This window comes from Podarcis vaucheri, assembly GCF_965113315.1.
Source record: "Podarcis vaucheri genome assembly, chromosome: 3".
Classification (NCBI taxonomy): Eukaryota; Metazoa; Chordata; class Lepidosauria; order Squamata; family Lacertidae; genus Podarcis; species Podarcis vaucheri.
In genome coordinates this window covers 84,915,560-84,935,998 of record NC_138761.1, presented here as the reverse complement: position 1 = coordinate 84,935,998, position 20,439 = coordinate 84,915,560, and the positions used below count along the sequence as shown (strand labels likewise).

Below are 20,439 nucleotides of genomic sequence, written 5' to 3'. Positions count from 1 at the left end.
GGCAGAGTGAGGCAACTTCCTCAGGTGGCTGATGATGGTCATCAGCCTCCTGGGTACCCCATTGGTTAAATGCTTATATTTTTCTAAGTAATATTGTGTGCATTTTTATCAGCAAGATGCAGCTCTCTGCCGCATCCGAATTAAATAGCTCTATTGTGATGATAATACTGGAGATGAAAGTGAACATCAAGAAAGAACGAGTCACCCCACCATGAAGGAAAGCCATTGTTTTTGTTCTGCTGAGCACAAAGGGAGTGAGTGCACTTGAATATCAATGGTAAATACTTGAAAGTTAAGTGTTCTTCCCAGGACATTCCTTTCCATTTTATTTTTGGTCCAAGTTTATGAAGATGTCTTGAAGGGATAAATCAAACCCAATGCAAACAGATCTGAAATCAGACATGAAGTGGAGCTCCCCTCTCCTTTTCAGGACTGAAGTCACTCAAGTACATCTTAAATGTCTTGTGCTTTGCTAAAAATAACTCAAAAGGAGTTCAGCAATTTAACTTGGAACTCTGGGTTGAGAATAATATACGACTCTCCCACTGTATAGAATGTGTTTACGAAGCCTATGATGAGCTCTCTTATTGAACCTCTGGTTATTCAATATGTAGTATTATAAACCACATTTCTACCCCACTATTCTTTCTATAATAAATTTTTATTGAAGCTTTATCATAATTCAAGAAACTAATCTAAATAAAAACAAAAAGAGAAAGAGAAAAAAACCAAAGGAAACCAAAATCTATTACACTCTTCTGAGTGGCACCTCTGCTGAACACGCCCCCCCCCCCAAGTAGAAAAGGTGTTTTATGCTCCACCAACTTACACCATTAAGAGTCTCATGCTCTACCTACTTACACCAAGTCAGATCATTGGCCCATCGAGCTCAGCACTGTCTACATTGATTGGCCGTGGCGGCTGGGATAGCTCAGTTGGGCGAATATACGACTCTTACTCTCAAGGTTGTGGGTTTGAACCCCACGTTGGGCAACAGATTTCTGAATTGCAGGGGGTGGCACCAGATGATTCTCATGGTCCCTTCCAGTTCTACAACTCTATGATCAATAAATAAAATGAATAATTTTTGGATATTTTTTGTTCGTCACAGAAATAAAAAACCTTGTTGTGTACGCCTGCCCCTGCCATATCTTCTCCTATTTATCCTGCTTCTGCAGCCCAAGAGGTCTCGTTATTTTGTACCCTCATCATTTCCCACCTCCTCACCCATGATGACACTGTCCCCCTGAGTCCTTGTACTGACTCTCCCTTCCTCATGTTGTCCTCAGCCTGAAGTCACTGGCGCACAGGAACCATGTTCAGTTTTGTTCTCATTCGTGTTTTATTTGCCGCCCACTTTCCTCCCCAAAGAGGCCCCTCTTTCTTGGCCTTTGACAGTTAAGGTCTTTTGTCTTGTGTGACCCACCTCTTTTGTTGAACCAATACTGTTCTGTTTTGGTTGGAAAAGTTTGAATGGTAACTGTTTTGCTTCTTTCTTACAACTGTATGATGATATTATTGTAACCCGCTGTGAGACCATATGGTGAAGGATTACTAAGAAATCTTTGAAATAAATAAATCCAAAGTTAATAAATTTGGTATTTATTAATTAACATAATTTATAATAGCTGCATATGTTCTATGGGCGGCTCACAGAACAAATACAGTTAAAACACAATATGAAACAATAAAAGCTATCAAAAGCTAAACGCCCAATGAAACAATAATATTGAGATCCAAAGCTACACTTCTGTGTGTTAGTGATTCCACTGCAGCCCGCATTTTTGCTAAGCTTGTACCTTTATGTTTATAGACATATTACCAGAAAGACATAAAGGAGTGTTGGAATCATGCTGTCAGCCCTTGGTGTAGGAAACACTGTATAAAATTACACAAAGTGTCATTCCCGCAAAATCTTTTAGGCTATTGCTTTGTTAGAATCTTGTATTTGTTCCTGCTCTTGGTCTACACTTTGTTTTCCTTTTGGCTTATTTTCCTTCCATTCTGTGCAAAGGTCCTCGAAGATCCTTGGGTTGATAGTGTGATAAGTTCAGACATCTTACTCTTTAAAATGTGTAGGATGATCCTGAAGTGCTGACACCAGCATGTTTTAGAAGCTGAAACAAAAGACAGTGTGTTTTGGACTGAGTCATAATTATATTAGCAGAGGTCTGACAGCAGACACAGGTTATATATTCCATTAGTACATTCAGTCATGTACTTTGCTATCTACAAACAAAAGGCACCAGTCGTTCTATTATAATGAGCCCTAAACTTCTCCCTGTTTGTTACCAGTGATTTTTTAAAACAAAACCTGTGAAGAACCAAAAGTTTCTGTTTTTACTAAAACTGAATGTGCGCTTAATTGGCGATGGTATTTTGAAATAACAGTATTTCCCTATCCTGTGGTCACCTATGTAACAAATGATAATGTTTTTCTTTTTCTTCATGAGACAAACACAAGCACCTATTTTGCTCTTGACATTAAAGCTGCTATATCTTTTCACTTCTAATTGGGGATGTGTTGCTTGGGGGGGGGGAATCCAAAAAAACAAAGCCAAATGCTGGAAGCTTCTTTACTCTGAGCTGAAACTGAAGTGGAACTTGGTTTTTCTTCAAACACTCCAACCCACCTTGTCCTTCCTATTACTCCTTGCTCCCTTTTATGCCTTGACTCACAACCCTACCTATGCAAATTACCCATATATCCCTTTATCTAAGAAGAACCAACTCCTGCAAATATATTTAAGCATATAACTGCAATTGACAACCAATCCAGAATCATCAACGTTGTAATTTAACTATTGTCCCCTGCTCTATTGAAACTGTTGAGCAGCAGATGTTCTGGTTGGCGACTATGTGCAAGAGACCAGACATCAGTAGATGCATCATAATCAGCAGGGCCCAGGTGTGTAGCCTGTCTTATGTGGCCATTTGTGGCCGAATCATAATGGGTAGGAACCAGATGCTAGGCACTTCATAGCCAGCCATCTGATAATTCATAGTGTACTTTCCTATCCTTTACTTTGAGAGGTAAAGTGAACCTTGGTTCTTTTTTCAGCAGGATGCTCAGTTTTCCAACCCACAGAAGTGAACTGTGTTGTATTTCTGGTGCCTTGGCTACATTATGGTGACCCATATGCTTCCTATATTGTCTGTTGTCCTGTTTGTCTTCTGTCAGAGTGCATTTGGCTTATGCATCTGTTGCCCAGCAACAGTGAACTTGCATTGTAAGTATTCAGCTGGTGACTTGTGTTGTGGCATTTTGTTTAGCTAAATAGATTTGTAAGAAATCTGTGGTGATGGGTTCCTTTTCCATGTCTAATCTTCTAGGCCAGCTGTTTGCAGACTTTGGGATGTATCTGATGTTAATCGTATTCAGACTGGAACCACTGAAATTAATGACTGGTTTAGTATATTGGATATCCTTTTCTGACAGGAAAGTCTCAAATTCTACAGAAGAAAACCTGAGTGCCATTATCTAAGATCAATTCCCTTGGGGTCTTCTTCTCTACTAAAAACTGAAGTAAGAAACTTGAAAGCAGTAACAGAAATAACATGTGGAGTAAAAGGAACTTCAGGCCATTTACTAGAATAATCTGTAATGGTAACAGCATAATAGCAGGTGCCTTTCAAATGGACCATCGATGTCAATTGTCAGCTTCCCCGAGGCTGAATCAGGAAGTGTGATAGACTATAACAGTGGCATGTATGTGGTTGCTATCTTGTCATTAAATTGGCAAGTAACACAATATTTCTACCTGCTTCCAGGACGCCCATAAAAATAACACAGTCATTGCCTGGTTTATACAATCCATTGAAGTGTATCAGTTGTATCAATTTTACTTGTAATTCTGGCGGAACGATGATGAGTATCACAGACCACAAGACCATCATGTAGGAACAATTTGTCTCATATCTGAAAGAAAGGCAATAGGGCTGGATCTACATTATGCATGTGACATGGTCATTTTACTATAAGCAGTGTTGGAACTACTGTTAGGAAATGGCTGTCAGACCATATGTAATGGTCCACATCATAGCCATGGTTGCTATCCGAGGATGACAAATGTGGCCAGGATATCACAATAAAAAGTGAGAATCAAAATGACACCCCCCCAAAAAAAATAAGATTTTAAGAGACATCTAAGGCATGTCACAGTCAACACTTCTCAGTTTGCATGCGGAGGGATGTTCCAGAGAGTTGATGCCACTGTTACTAGGTGTCTATTTGGCAGCCTAAGCATGACAAAGAGGACCTTCTCCAATGACTGTAAAGAGCAGCTGAGTCTGTTTTCATGTAACAGAGGCAACAATGATAATTGTACAGATAAGTGCACATATTATCTCTGTCTCTGATCTCTTCTGACGCTGCATACTGTGTCCCCATTGTGAAAATGTGTGTAGAGAAACAGAAATGGTAAGGACACATCTTTGTAATGCTTGGATGTTCTGCCATGAGTAAATTGACTCTAAATAAGTCATCTTTGGAAGTGCTAGGAAGTTAGAGATGTTACAAGTGCCTGTTCCAAAATGCTTAATGGAAGAGTGCATCTATTGTGTGGAAAGTTTTAAGATGAGACATATCTCTTCAGAGGCACACATTTACAGGACTAGAGTTTGAAATGTGACTATATTTCATGCCTTGCTGGAATTGGTGTGGCCCCTAGAGGTCATCAAGGCCAGTTTGTATGTTACTTACGCCCTTTAACATACAGCAAGTTGTGTATTAGCAAAAGCAGCACAATGTGTGAACTGAGCATTAGTGATTTAAACTATTGTATTCCTATGCCACTTTTCATTCAAATGAATCTCAAAGCAGCTTACAAACAATAAATAACAATAACGTAATGAAACATAATAGAACATCATAAATACAGCATGAATCATATAAAATAATTAACGTATCAATAAAACAATTACAATCTATAAAACACTATTAACAAAATAGCAACTAAAAAAGATCACAACTACAACAGAAATCATATTATATGATTAACAAATCAATTTGGCATTTCTGATTGCACATGTTGTCTTGTCTTTTGACTAGGAGAACCAAAATTCTATCCAGCCTCCATCTTATAACTTGGCTAAGGGTTATAGCTAGGCTGCACAAGTTTCATCTCACTTACACTGGCAAAAGCCAAATGTGTGTTTTATCTGCTGTACAATTAGGACAACATGCCTTTTTGCTTTCAAACTCGGCCTTTCTTTTCTTTAAACACTGCCTTCTGATGTGAACTCTCAAATCAGCTTTGGTGATTTATGACTCGTTGTTCCCTTTAATAAAACTCCCTGCATTGTAAAAGTCCAGGAAAGTTAAATCTTCCATGGTTGCTATAAATTATGAAAAACTTCAAAGAAATCCTAGAGAAAGAAAAGGCATGATATTGTGGTTATAAGGCAACAGGGATGGGTTTCAGAAGACCAAAGCTTTATTTTTGGCTCTGTCGCGTACCACACAATCTTTGGCAAGTTGTTTAAACTCTTTACCCTTATTTCACAGATCAATAAAACTGGGAGGGGAAAGAGGTTTCACCTCACATAGTGTTGAAAGGCTAAGACTGCAAAGTTAAATGCCAGAAGCAATTTTTACAAGCTTTGCTCTGGAGTAGTCACACAGACATCTATTGCATTTTTCTGTTAACTAATTGACTTTCGAGTTACTCTGGCAGGCTTCAGCCGAGATTTATTCAAATTCATGGGAGTTCTACCTTGATGAGATGTGGACTTGCAACTGAAAATTAATTAGTGATTACATCATTTCCCCATTCTTAGGCAAACTGGTTTATACGCCAGATGATTGTGACTCATAGCAATGACTTGCATTGTCCTTTTTTCTTTCTAACATATTCAGACATTTCTCACATAAAGGATCAATAGCTATTTTGCTCACTGAATTCCTAAAATGTTTGATCCACACCATGTCCATATCATAAGATATTCTTGCTTGAAAAGGAAATGTGAACTTGGTCCAAATGGCTCCAGTTCAACACAGGGCACAACATATGTGAAGTTACACATATACGTGAAGTTAACACAAACAATTGGGATCTCACCACTAGTTGTTGAGTGGAGAAAGGGAATGGAAAGCAGAGTTAAGTCCAGCTCCCCTCACCCCCTAAAAGTACAGATATCCTTTTCTGAATTAAGGTCTGTGTCACCTAATGTCAACTAATCTGGGGGGAAATAATCTTTACAAATAAACCAAGGCAACTGGAAATCTTGTTGTTGTTGTTTAGTCGTTTAGTCGTGTCCAACTCTTCGTGACTCCCTGGACCAGAGCATGCCAGGCACTCCTGTCTTCCACTGCCTCCCGCAGTTTGGTCAGACTCATGCTTGTAGCTTCAAGAACACTGTCCAACCATCTCGTCCTCTGTTGTCCCCTTCTCCTTGTGCCCTCAATCTTTCCCAGCATCAGGGTCTTTTCCAGGGAGTCTTCTCTTCTCATGAGGTGGCCAAAGTACTGGAGTCTCAGCTTCAGGATCTGTCCTTCCAGTGAGAACTCAGGGCTGATTTCCTTCAGAATGGATACGTTTGATCTTCTTGCAGTCCATGGGACTCTCAAGAGTCTCCTCCAGCACCATAATTGAAAAGCATCAATTCTTCGGCGATCAGCCTTCTTTGTGCTAACTCCCACCCAAAAGTGGTTACTTAAATGACCTGCAACTCAAGTAGCTGTTAAGGTTCATGTAGAACAGGGATGGCTAACTTATTGCCTTCCAGATATTGTTGGACTCCAACTCCCATCAAGCAGGGCCAGCATGGCCAACGGCCAGAGATGACAGGAGCTGTAGTCCACAACAACAGCCAAAGACCCATAGGCTAGCCATGCTGCATACAGAAGCAGGTTAAACTTAAAGCTATTTAGACCTCAAGACATTTGGAAGTTAACCACCCAGTCAAAAATGAAACATTTTGAACTTCCATCTGATAAATAGTGCCTGGCCAAACTACCAATTCTGCATAACTATTCTAGAATCAGGAACCACCTTTCCTTTAATTCTGATCACCCTAATCAAGACTGGTAGGTCATTTTGGGTCTCCCTTTAAGGCAGTTTTTAAATTGTTCTCAATTTTGTATTTTACATTGTTGTGACACTCACTGAGATATTATAGTGAAGGACGGGTAACAGTAGTAGGAGCAGGAGTAATGCGCAAGGCACACAATGCACTTCTAAAAAGATGATACACTCTTTTTTCCTGAAGCTTATCAATGAAAAACAACAACACCTTTTGTTATCTCAGTGTTGTCATTTAAAAAATGAAAACACGTTAATCACAGCAACTTTACATAGCACTTTCAGCCCAGACTCATTTACTTCCTGCTTGTGGGAAATGATGCTTTGAAAGTATGGAATGAAATCATAACACATAACTTTGCGTCAAAGTTATCAGGGCTATTTATCAAAGGAAGACTGCTCTCTTTTTTCCACAAAACCCTTTATTTAGGGATTTCTGTGATTATTATTTTTTAAATGGTTGTCTTCTTTAAAAAGCAAGCCAATGGGTTTTCCCTTGGTACTATTACCTGCAACAGTTTTGTTCTGAATAATATTTTTCTGAATTACAGACTCTGCTGTGCAAAGGAACACACACACACACACACACACACACACACACACACACAATATCACATGTTTTCAGTATACCTGTGAGGCCAGGATGGATTCTTTAATTCTGGGGTGTCCCCACTCAAATTGGGACTGTTGAGATGCATGCCACAGTCTTAAGTTCTGTATTGATATTTGAATTTCTTCCCCTCCCAGAGTTTGCCTGGCCTCATGTCTGTTCATGTCAGCAGTACATAGATAGACAATGTTGTTTTCAAGGCCTCTTGTGAACTGCCTTAAGTGCTACTGCCTCCTTTTAAGGTAGAAAGAACTGGCAACTGGGAGTTGTGTGTGGAAGGGGAGATAATTTTAATGAAAGAATAAAGCTTAATTTAATACTAAATCATTGGGAAATGATCTTAACCAAGTCAGTATTTGTTTATTTTGGCTAATGTCAGAGATGCAGAATCCATCTTACACGTATAAAATTTAAGAGCCTTTAAAGGCATCAATCACTTCACCTCACGTTTCATGGTGAACTTAGCTAATCCACAGTTTCCAAAACAATGTGCAAACTGAAACACAGTCATCCTTGGAAATCTGCCCTTCTCTGAATTTTCCAGTGCGGTTCTCCCACCGCATAATATGTACAAAAATGAAAATTCTGTTGCTTTCTAATGCTTATTTTATTTTAATATAGCTGTATTATTTTTACCATTTTATTTATTTTATTTTCAACAAGTTCCACAATCTCTCATTTATTGGTTCATTTAGAAAAATATGCATATACCCCTATTCAGAAATAGTATCTGAGCGGTTTACAACAATTATACATGAAACCAAACAGTGAAGCCATATTAAAATGTTAAAATCAGAAATCAGCTAACAGCTATTGAAAGACGTATTGTTTTAATTGTCTGCATAAGCCTGATGGAATAGAAAAGTTTTCAATAGGGGTTTAAAAATCAAAAGTTACGCACATCAATTAAAAACACTATAAAAATGCATTTAAAGTATTTCTGTTATATCAAAAATATAATTAATGAATAATTGTAAATTGTGCTGATAAAGTTTTTTTTATTATCATGATTTTATTTCTCCTGTTACATTGTCTTTCATTACAACCAATATGCTTCTGATAATTAGAATTCTCAGAGTTTGATGATCCTGTCATTGGCCAAGGATAGTTTTGCAGCTTTCCATTTTTTTTAAGCATACATCATTTTTGCTACCACAATCATATCATAAAGGAGGTTAATTCTATATGTTATTAAATGAGACATAATAATAATAATAACAACAACAACAACAACAACAACAATAATAATAATAATAATAATAATAATAATAATAATAATAATTTATTATTTGTACTCTGCCCATTTGGCTGGGTTTCCCCAGCCACTCTAGGCGGCTTCCAACAAAGATTAAAAATACATTAAAATGTCACACATTAAAAACTTCCCTGAACAGAGCTGCCTTCAGAAGTCTTTTAAATGTCAGATAGTTGTTTATCTCATTGACATCTGGTGGGAGGACGTTCCACAGGGCCGGCGCCACTACCGAGAAGGCCCTCTGCCTGGTTCCCTGTAGTTCTGTTTCTCGCAGTGAGGGAACCGCCAGAAGGCCCTTGGTGCTGGACCTCAGTGTCCGGGTAGAACGTTGGGGTGGAGATGCTCCTTCAGGTATACTGAGCTGAGGCCGTTGGGGGGGGCAGTAATGTATTTGTCTATCTATAATAGCAAGCCTTTTCTGGTGCCTCAGGACAGCTAAAAGCACTTAAACGCTATTAGAAATTATAATTCATTTTTTTAAAAAAAACAACAACAGAGAAAGTGCAGCAGATTAAAACAAAAGCACTGGGGGGAAATTTGTCAGAGAAAACAAATGCCTGTATAAATGAGTGGGGAGTGAAATGGATTCAGTATTCATTTAAAAGCAAATCTGCCTATTTCATACTTATCAAAACCAAGATGCAAACCCAAACATAGCCATCCTTCAAAATTCACACTCCTCTGAATTTTGCAATGCAGTTCCCCAGCCACGTAGTGTGTTGAAAAAATGCATATACTAGGATAAAGGATAGCCTAAGTATACATGTACATATTAGGAGAAATTTACATTACAATGCTGATAAATTTTCATGAAGACTTCTTTTAAAAAATCACAGGCAGATATGGAAATAGGCCGAACTGAACTGAAGACTGTAAAAATGAGAAACTGAGAGAAACAAAAAATGACAGATTTGCCTATCCTTAAGCTAACCAGAAAGGTGGCCTACTTGTTTGTATGGCCATGTGGCAAAACTTCAGAGCCTTCTCAGCTAATTTTATATATTGAGAGAGATTGTATCCCGGGAATAGGTCAACATTAAATTCAGTCCATGAGTTCAATATCTGCAGGTTTTACAGATCATTTTTAAATCAAAAGCTTATTTAGATTCTTCAAATGTTTTGGTTTAATAGCTGGAGTAATAATGAGACTTATAAGCTTTTGCACTCTCAGCCCCCCTGTTAACCAAAGCAATTTAATCTGCTTGGACTTTAGTAGTCAGTAATGTACTTCATTCTAAGGTTGATGGTAGCGCAGTCCAGTTTTAAGTATTAAGGATCAAGAAAGGCTTGTTCTGGATTAAAGAGTCACCTGCTATAGATTAGCTATATGACAAAGCATTTCCAAACAGAAGTTATATTAAACTGTTTTTAGCCTCTGCTCGCAGCTGCTGTGATCGTAGCTGGAAAATGTGAATATTCATCAGGAAAACACATCTGCATCACCAACCATGCAGTCACATGGATAAGTGATCCAAGTCACAAAGGTTGACCCTTCTGAAGGCTGAGATAAAGCAAAAGTCAAACAGAAGAGCTGGCAGAGAGCTCTTCTTTTCCATGACTGAAATGACTCTGCATGATGCACACCTTCTGTGCATTGTTCACCTATAGCAGCAGTCTGTGTTGAAAAACCCCAGTAAGATTGGCCCAGTTCATACAGCCCCCCCCCCCCGAGTGGTCCCATGGCCATCACTGTGAAGAGAAAGTAATTTATGAGCTGACTGGGCCTTACAGCATCCAACTGATGATTCACATAAGCTTTTAAAAATGTTCTCATGGAAATCATTGCTGGGAGACAGGGAGAAAGTGGATTGTTCTTCCACAGGGATTTTAACATATAATCACTGGGCTATCAACTCAGGTTTATTCTCCTGGTCTCCCCAGTTCATGTCCCAGGGGCCCTTTAGCTTTGGACACTACTAGAGATAGTGGAAGACCTTTGAAGTTCTTCAGAGTTTAATTTGGCTTTTAAAAAGGAGACATTCATAAACCTTAAGTTCTGCATTGTTCAGACTAAAAAGAGTGTTGGGCCCCATTGCGTTATGGTAGCTACAGTTCTTTCTAGAGTGCCTGTAATACAATATAGGTTCTAAGATGTCCTTAAAAACTATAGTACTCAGGATGTCTTACTAACCTGTGCATATCCAATCAGAGAAACACTTTTCTAAAACGTTTATACAGACTCTCCAAGTATCCCTATTTTTCAGGGACGTCCCTGATTTAGAGAAGCTTTCCTGGTTTCTGATTTGATCCTGGAATGTCCCTCTTTTCCTTAGGATCTCCCTATTTTCATTGGAAAAATGTTGGAGGGTATGGAGTTATCCGACCCCTGAGCTGTCTGTAGGCAATCCCGTATAGCGAAGGGTTTTTTTTAATGTCTAAAGTTTCATTATGTTTTTATATATGTTGGAAGCTGCCCAGTAAGATGTATAGGGTATGAATTGTAAAATTATCATTATGGAATGGGATGTCCCTATTTTCATTGGAGAAATGTCGGACGGTGTGCTTTACAATACAACTGAGCATCATGAGTTGAAGGGATTCATGTTCTGATGCTGGAAAACATAGACTTTGGGGACTACACTATTATCTCTCTATATATACACATTTACCTGTCAAGCTCTTCTCCATCAAGAAGGTTTTTGAAAAATTATTTGAAAACCATGCACATCTTATGTTTTATTTCCCTTCTTCAGCCTTAATTAATCTGGAGGTGAGACATTCAACCTATCTAAGAAGGAATTTAGCTGATGGCAAGTTACCCACAGCCAAAGGCCTTGTGTCTTCTCCATTTTTATGGATGCAACATTCTCTTTCCATGTGCTCTGGATTTAAGCATGGACCTATCAGGTTTCTTTTTTGCCAACTGTTCATCTTTTCTTCAAAAGTACGTTCCCCCTTCTTTGTACTTTCTGTGGATTTCCCCACAAATATCTCAGAATTCAACAGAAAGCCAGGAAGTCTAAGCCACAATTCTCATTTGATTCTTGTAAATTGAAAAATAGAATCAGCTGTTTTTAACAGTACATCTTGATTGGGAGTTAAAATCAAATGGTGAATACTTCTCCTTATCAACAGATCCTTCTCTCTGATTTCATCAATGAAGACGATCAAGAACAGCTGATGGATGGGCCACCTAGATGGCCATGTGTATTACTTCAGTTTTAAAGCATATTTTAATAATGCTTTCCCTTTCCCAGAAGCACACCATTCCGTGCTTTACAGCTGCTTCTGCATTCCTGACATATAGAACAAATACCACAGAGAGAAATAAATAAAATAAATAAACAAACAAACAAACAAAACAAAACAAAACAAAGGTTTACTAGGGCTCATTTTAAAAATGAAATATTCTGAGCATGTACATTTTCACATTTTAATTTCACTTAAATCAAAACACCATCGTGACTACACAAATAAAACGGACTTCGCTTCTGCTACTATACAGATCTACTCATTGTAGAAAAGGACAGTATTTTTTAAAATAACTATAATAAAATAAGCATCAGCAATTATGTACATGACCAGTCACCTGCTCCCTGACTCTTATATATAGTAGTACAGTATGTTTGTCCAAGGTGCATCTGCCACTGTTTGGGTGATCACCTGGGAGCCCCGTGGGTCCATGGACTTGGGCATCAAGGGCTAGCCTGTGCACATTTTACCAGAGTATGTGCATTTTTGCACACAATCCTTGACTGGATTTAGGACTCAGCTACATTAGTAAAGGGACGCGGGTGGCGCTGTGGGCTAAAGCCTCAACGCCTAGGGCTTGCCGATCGAAAGGTCGGCGGTTCGAATCCCCGCGGCGGGGTGCGCTCCCGCTGTTCGGTCCCAGCGCCTGCCCACCTAGCAGTTCGAAAGCACCCCCGGGTGCAAGTAGATAAATAGGTACCGCTTACCAGCGGGAAGGTAAACGGCGTTCCGTGTGCGGCTCTGGCTCGCCAGAGCAGCGATGTCACGCTGGCCACGTGACCCGGAAGTGTCCCCGGACAGCGCTGGCCCCCGGCCAATAAATGTGAGATGGGCGCACAAACCCCACAGTCTGTCAAGACTGGCCCGTTCGGGCAGGGGTACCTTTACCTTTACCTTTACATTAGTAAAGAAAAAGCATTTTATATGGGTTATAACACTGTGACACCAGATAGTGCTGTGGAGTCCCGTCTTTTGTCAACGTGATTTCACACTATGAGGTTTATAACTCGTTTTCCTGAACACATTTTTGATGTGTCTAGATCCAGCCCCAGTTTGAATGCACTGCAAAATTTAGAGAAGTACAAGGATGGCTCCATTTCAGTTCGTGTTTGTTTCAGAAAATGCATGGTACATAAGTCCACATTTAAAGGCAAACTGAATCATATTTCTCCCCAATCTGAAGGGCTACATTGGCTACCCTTGCTCAGGCTTAGAACTCACATTTGATGGGAAATGTACAGTGCAACACAGCTTTTTCTGTGCCCCAGCAATACATCTTCAAAAACACATGCTTCATTATACCTCCTGCACACATCCAGCGATTCTATTCATCTGTTGAATACAGGTGTGCAGCCAACTGGCAGAGCAGACTTGAAGAAAGAAGTGAAGCTTTACCCATATCTAGCTTGCCAGACCACATTCCCATGGGCCAAAGCCATGTTGGCAGCAGAGGGCTAGCCTGTTGTTGGCCTCTGTCTGTCTCAAGAGACAATAGAATGAGCCTCCATGGGTGAAGTAAAACCGCTGTGGTGACATCACTGAAGTGACCTCCCCAGGGTGCAAACCTGGGCATTGTGTATGGCGGTCCTGAGCTGCCCAGACAGCAAGACCACCCTCTTGGCTATACTGATGTGGTTCAAAGGAAAGCAGATGTCAGGAGTCCAGATTCCCAGCTTGATAACGCAGTAAGTGTGGGTAATTAAAAAGGAGGACTTATTGCAAAAACAAACAGGTAGCTCTGGACGGCTATGACAAAGCCGTCGGCATCATTACTCAAGACGACCCTTCTGAAGACTCCTTCTGGCCGCGACAGAAGATGCTGAACTTATGACTCTTACATCTCTTGTTCAGCTTCCTATCTTGAAGCCCTCCCATTCGCCGACTTTTCAGACTTAGTGGATCAGCTCCAATTTCCTCCTGTGCTGAGAGGCTGAGTCTATTCGTGCCTATTTGTGCTTCCTGTGAGCTTTGGTTGTGTTCCTGCCTGCTCTCAGCTACTGCCTTATCAGTCGGTTCGTCAAGGTCAGGAAGAGCCGAAGTCTGCAGCTGCCTGTCTAACATCTAAGCCTCTCTGTTCCTGGTTGCTTTCTGCAGTTGGCTGCAAGTCTTTGCTCGGAGCTGGCTCATTCCTGACACCAGTTTGTCTGCAGGAGTTGCTGGAAGGAGGCATTCAAGGCACCATCCAACTGTCTTAGGGACACCACTCCACATTTATTTAGGATTTACTCCTTAGCCCTTTCTTCTTCCAAAGATGCTCCACAAGGCGGCAGAGCTTTAGGATCAGTTTTCCTTCTCTTAGATGAGCTGCCTTCTCAGGTTGATGAGCCCCATCTGCCCCTCACTTCCCTCTACAGCACATGCAGAAACAGCCTTCTTGACCAAGGGACCCACTATGGTTCTGAACCCAACTCTAATTTGTCAACCTTCCTTGCAGCAACCTGTTCCCCATTGTAAGGGGGGAGACTGCACTGCACATTCTTGTTGGGAGTTACTGCAGACAGCTGTGCACTAGTGCAACGTGGCTTGTGGAAGCAGGGTGTGTTGATTTAACATACTTTGGAACCTTTTAAAAAACATCTCAATGTAAACATGCCCAGAGCACGTCAAAAATCAACAACTCTTGAACCAAAGCCAGGGTTTCTGGGGTGTATTAGAAAGAAATATCCTCTGTAATTACTTCAAGGCATAGAAAATCCATCATAGCCCAGTTATATTATCACAGTGACTAGTTAGCCGCAATTAAGAGCTTCTTACTTATTTCTAATTAAGAGTTTTCTTCACTTTTAGCTGGGCTTCGTGATGCCATTGTTCCTTTTAATGCAGATATGTTTCTCCCCAACCCCCTTCTCCTTGGAATAACTTAACAGCTTGTAATATATTTCCCGAGCTGAGTTCCCTCAACTAGCAAAAGTTTCTTCTTTCCCCTACAAGATGGTTGTCAGCAATAATCAGAACTAGAATAAAAATTGAATCCTGAATTAATTTGAATTGTAGTGCCAAATGTCAACAGTTGGTAAAATCAAAATATCTGAAAAATATGGAAGTTGGAAAAACAGATACTGACACTGCTTCCCAGGGCAGACAAAAACTTGGATCTATAAAGGAGCAACTGAGGTCTGGATGCATAAATCATTTGGCTTCAGTGGGAGAAATGGGCCAATTAACAATTTAAGGCAATTAAAGCATTTGGTTTTTTTTTAAAAAAGCTTACTGTTTATAATTATGGAAAATATTCTGCTTTCTGTGGAGCATTAATTTTTGTTCAAGTTATGTTCCTTTTATTTCAGTGACCATTTCTGTATATAAGGACTTTTCCAATATAAGCAACACCCTAGAAAGATTAATTGCTACCTTTGAATAAATATTGTGTGTGAAATATAGTAGTAGCAGTAGTAAAAGTAGTAATTTATTATTTATATGCTGCCCACCTGGCTAGGTTGTTCCAGCCACTCTGGGCCACTTCCAACAAATTAAAACATTAAACAAAATAAAGCCATCAAACATTAAAACTTCCTGTACCGGGCTGCCTTCAAACGTCTACTAAACGTCAGATAGTTGTTTATCTCTTTGACATCTGATGGGAGGGTATTCCACAGAGCAGGCACAACTACCAAGAAGGCCCTCTGCCTGGTTCCCTGTAATCTCACTTCTCACAATGAGGAAACTGCTAGAAGGCCCTTGGAGCTGGATCTCTGTGTCTGGGCTGACAATGGGGGTGGAGATGCTCCTTCAGGTATATAGGGCAAGAAGCAGATCACTGTTCATTGCTCAGATTTTTCTGCAACCAGGCCTGGGATCATTTTAAAACAGGGATGGAAAAATGCATCAATTTTATTTTATTTTTCTGCATTTCTCATTTTTCCAGTCGTAAGTTCAACTCTTGACATTTCTTCAAAGTTTCTGAATTCTTCTTTTAAAAGTCCTTGTGAAAATTGATCAGCATTTCCCTCTATAATACATATTTATGCAAAGCAATTTATGCAAAGCAGGCAAAGAAGAAAAGTCTTCCCCCTAAAAAAAGCTAAAGAAAGGTCCACAAGTTCCCATACCTCTTTTTCTAGAAAAAAAGAGCCCTGGATCTTTTTACTAAAATATGCATATTGTAATGATTTCATTTATATATGCCAAAATAGCTTCTAAGCTGTTTGCAACCATAAAATCAATCCATTTAAAAAAATGTAAACCATAAAATCACTTGTTCAGTTTGGAAAAATTCTTGCCTAAACTTGTATGTCAGCAGAATGCCAATGCATTCTGCCAACACAGAGGGGGCATTTTATATTTCAGCAAGGCCCACCTCCATGTCACCACAAGCTGATATTTATCAGGCTTTGGCAAAGCTAACCATTAACTGACCATTGTGTCTTTACTGGGCAGTGAAGAGGAAGACATTGTTTCAGGTAACCTGGTCCTGAGTTACTTAGGGCTTTGTGTGTAAGTAGCAGAACCTTAAAAGTGGCTTGGTGGCTAATAAGCAGTCAGTACAGATCCCTTGAGGGGATGCGGGTGGCACTGTGGTGTAAACCACTGGGCCTTGGGCTTGCCGATCGGAAGGTCAGTGGTTCAAATCCCCACAACAGGGTGAGCGCCCGTTGCTCGGTCCCTGCTCCTGCCCACCTAGCAGTTCGAAAGCACACAGTGCAAGTAGATAAATAGGTACCACTCCGGCGGGAAGGTAAACGGCATTTCCATGTGCTACTCTGGTTTCACCAGAAGCAGCTTAGTCATGCTGGCCACATGACCCGGAAAAACTGTCTGCAGACAAACGTCAGCTCCCTCGGCCAGTAAAGCGAGATGAGCGCCACAACCCCAGAGTCGTTCGCGACTGGACTTAACTGTCAGGGGTCTCTTTACCTTTACAGATTCCTTGGCAGTGCTGTGATGTGTGTCTTTTAAGAAGCTGCTCTCTACCCATGCCATGGTGTTCAGTCAGCAAGAGGCATTATAAGTACACAACATACTTATGAGGACGGAACAACACGATGAAGGAGAGAAAGGTTTGCTACCTGGAATTTCACTAACGATCTTAATGCCTTCTCCAGAGCTATTTTGGCTGCATGCTGGAAAGCAATGCTTATGGATCACAGGGGATCTGGTTACTATTTCGGCTACGCAACAGAAAAGAGGAAATGTGTGTCAAAAGTTCAGCCACAAGGTGGAGGACTTTAATGTTGTTGTGGGTTTCTTCTTCTCGTTGCTTGCCTTCTCATTGCTAGGACTACTTGCTTTTACATTAACGTAAAAGTGAAGTTGTAAAATAACCAGGCAAAGACCTGAAATTAAAAATTATACTCTACCACTACACTGAGAAACATCTGAAGAAGAATAGTGTCCAGATTAGTGTCTCTGTGTGTACATGTTGCACATCCTAAATATATGAATACATATTTCAATAATTTTTGGCAAAGTTTCATTATTGAGAATAAGTAGATATAATATGTATATCCAAATGACATGGATAGATAGAATTTATTTTGAGGGGGACTGTATTATTAAGCATTATTTTGCTTGTAATTATAGAACAATTAATATTAACCTTCCCTGGATGTCTGCTTTAAGCTAGTCTATTTTTAAATGTTATTTTAGGAAACCATGTACCATCTAAACCTATTAGAGTTCTGTGGTTTGGAGTATCAGGAGAAACTATTCTGTGAACAAGATCCCTCTCCATTTTCTGCCTTGAGGATATAAATGATGAAATAAATGAAAGCTTTTAATCTTATGTAGGATGGATTGCTTCACTTTCACCCCCATGGATTAAAGTCACCAAACCAAAAGCAGAGCTCTGTTCACAGTGCATATTATAGCTGTAACATAAATCAGACCAAAGGGCAGAGTAATAAAAAGGATAAGCAACAGTGAAAACTAAAACCATAAAACATACTGCTATTGAACTAAAGACTTATTTTGTAATCTAAGAATCTAGTGTTCTGCAGTTGTCTTACTTGCCTGTGCAGAACTGTCCTATTGGCACTCATACATCCGAGATCTTTGCTTTCAGCTTGCCTGTGGGCAATGCTATCTGTGTTGGAAACTCAAGACAGTTGAGCAAGTTTTGCTGTGCCTTTATGAAACCTTCTTAAAATGCTGGCTGCAAATGCTTCCCTGTACAGACTTACTTGGAAGTAAGCCCCATTGAACTCTTTGAGTTCTCAGTAGACATGTATATGGTTGCATTATACATGGATGTAGAAATATCTGAATTTACCTTTGGGCTTTGGATGGTTTGGATTGGATTGAGTGGTGGCATCCCTCTGCTCGTTTCTGTTGCGTCAGCTGGCCTCCTGCTGGCCACTGCTGGCAGAATGAAGTCAGCATGAGTGCAGGCCATCGCTACATCCTGAACAAAAGCCCCATCAGTGAAGGCCAGTGGGCACTCCTGAAATGGGGCATTCCTGGGGTTGGGTTAGGGCGGAGCCAACCTGGGATCTGCTGAATCCTGGATTCAGTTAAGAGTTGGCTCAGGGATCAGACCCAACTTCCTGCCCCCCATCTTCCATCATGAGTGGCTGGGCTATATATGGTGTTGTGGTTCTGCTGTTACACAGAGCCTCGGTGGCATTAGACTGCAATTACCAGAAGTCCTTGGTAAGATGGCCTAGTCAACAGACTTCATGGGAACCATCACATAGTGACTCTTTGCTACAAAACGAGGAGCTATTCTGTTCATAGAATAATAAAACTGGAGAGCTGCAAGGGATCATTAGGATGAGACTGAGATCCAGCGCCAACGGCCTTCTGGTGGTTCCCTCATTGTGAGAAGTGAGGTTACAGGGAACCAGACAGAGGTCCTTCTCAGTAGTAGCACCCACCCTGTGGAACGCCCTCCCATCAAATGTCAAGGAAATAAGCAGCTATCCTATTTTTAAAAGACATCTGAAGGCATACATACGCTTCGGGTTACATACGCTTCAGGTTACATACTCTTCAGATTACAGACTCCGCTAACCCAGAAATAGTACCTTGGGTTAAGAACTTTGCTTCAGGATGAGAACAGAAATCGTGCACGGCAGCAGTGGAAGACCCCATTAGCTAAAGTGGTGCTTCAGGTTAAGAACAGTTTCAGGTTAAAAACGGACCTCCGGAATGAATTAAGTTCTTAACCCAAGGTACCACTGTATTATTATTATTACCGTCAGAAAGTCATTCTTGATGTTTAGTTGGAATCTGCTTTCTTGTCATGGGAATCCATTGGCTCTGGTCCTAGTCTATAGAGCAGGAGAAAACAAGCTTGCTCTATTCTCCATGTGACAGTCCTTTAGACATTTGAAGATGGCTATCATAATGTAAAATTAGGGCTTCTGCTTCAACACAAAACAAGAGGCGCTGACTATATATGCACAGAGGAAAGAAACAAGAAACAGTAAATGAAAACAAAAGAACAAGGAGAACTATTTCAAAACTATGGATTGCACTATGGAAGCTGCTTTTTGGAACTGCTTTGTTGCTGCTATGAGCTGAGCTTGAGAAGTATTTCAGTTTCAGAGTAAGGTATGTGGACAGTTTTATAGCTGGTTCAAAGGATATATTGACAATTAAGTAGAAAAACTGGAGCGCATTTCATGAGCATTGGTTGTAGAGATCTTCTTTTCATACCCCATAACTATAGCAATGTTATCAACACAGAGCAAACATAGCACCTTTTTTTTGCAGTTCTGGAAACAAATAGATTTGTGCTGTTGGCACACACATTTGAAATATTAACCCATTTAATTCTTCATAAGAAAGTGCTCGGTAAGTAGATCCAACAAGCTGGCTGTGGACAGATGTTCTTGAGAAATAATCACATGTGGCTTGAAATGGGGAATGGGATGGAGAGCACTGCTCCTTCTGCTGCCTTGAATAGATTCTTGAAACACAACCATGCCATACCAAATCTTATTCACAGAGGGTCGCAGGAAAAGTCCTCCTAACTCGGCCTTGACCAGGCTGGTGCCCACTAGATGTTCTGGGCTGAACTTCCCATCAACTTTATATCCAAGCTATCTCCAAGATCCTATTCCTACATAAGAACTTGTGTAGGTTCTGAGATAGCCACTTCCGACCTCGGGAGGAGGTGGTGTTGCGGGCTTCACGCCCCCAACGTGCGCGCGGAGGCTGGCTTCCAGCCCTGCACGATCAGGGGAATCCTGGGGCCACGTCATCCCCTGAGCCAGCCAATTGGCCCCAATTGGCTGGCTCAGGGTGTGTGTCTTGCCTCATTTAAGGTAAGTGCGGCCCCAGGATCTCCCTCTTTGGCATCCTGCTTGTCGCTGCCTTTAGCTATTTTTCTTTGTTGGTGCCTGCCATCTTGTGTCATGGAGCCGCTTCTTGCTCTTTGGGAACGCTGCCGCAGGCCGCCTGATCGTCTTGGCCGCCTT

The 20,439-nt window shown here is 40.6% G+C and overlaps 1 long non-coding RNA gene across 2 annotated transcripts in view; it reads left to right on the top strand.

Annotated features, from left to right (window-relative positions):
* LOC309529170 overlaps positions 1 to 19,564 on the top strand; it is a 37,211-nt gene extending 17,647 nt beyond the window's left edge. The window contains exons 2-3 of one of the 2 annotated variants that reach the window (XR_014218107.1): positions 16,942 to 17,076; positions 19,424 to 19,564. This is a non-coding gene — a long non-coding RNA (uncharacterized lncRNA). Of the gene's footprint in view, positions 1 to 16,941; positions 17,077 to 17,665; positions 17,765 to 19,423 lie in introns of those variants that run through there. The other variant, XR_014218108.1, reaches the window with a different exon arrangement.
* The last annotated feature ends 875 nt before the right edge of the window (positions 19,565 to 20,439 follow it).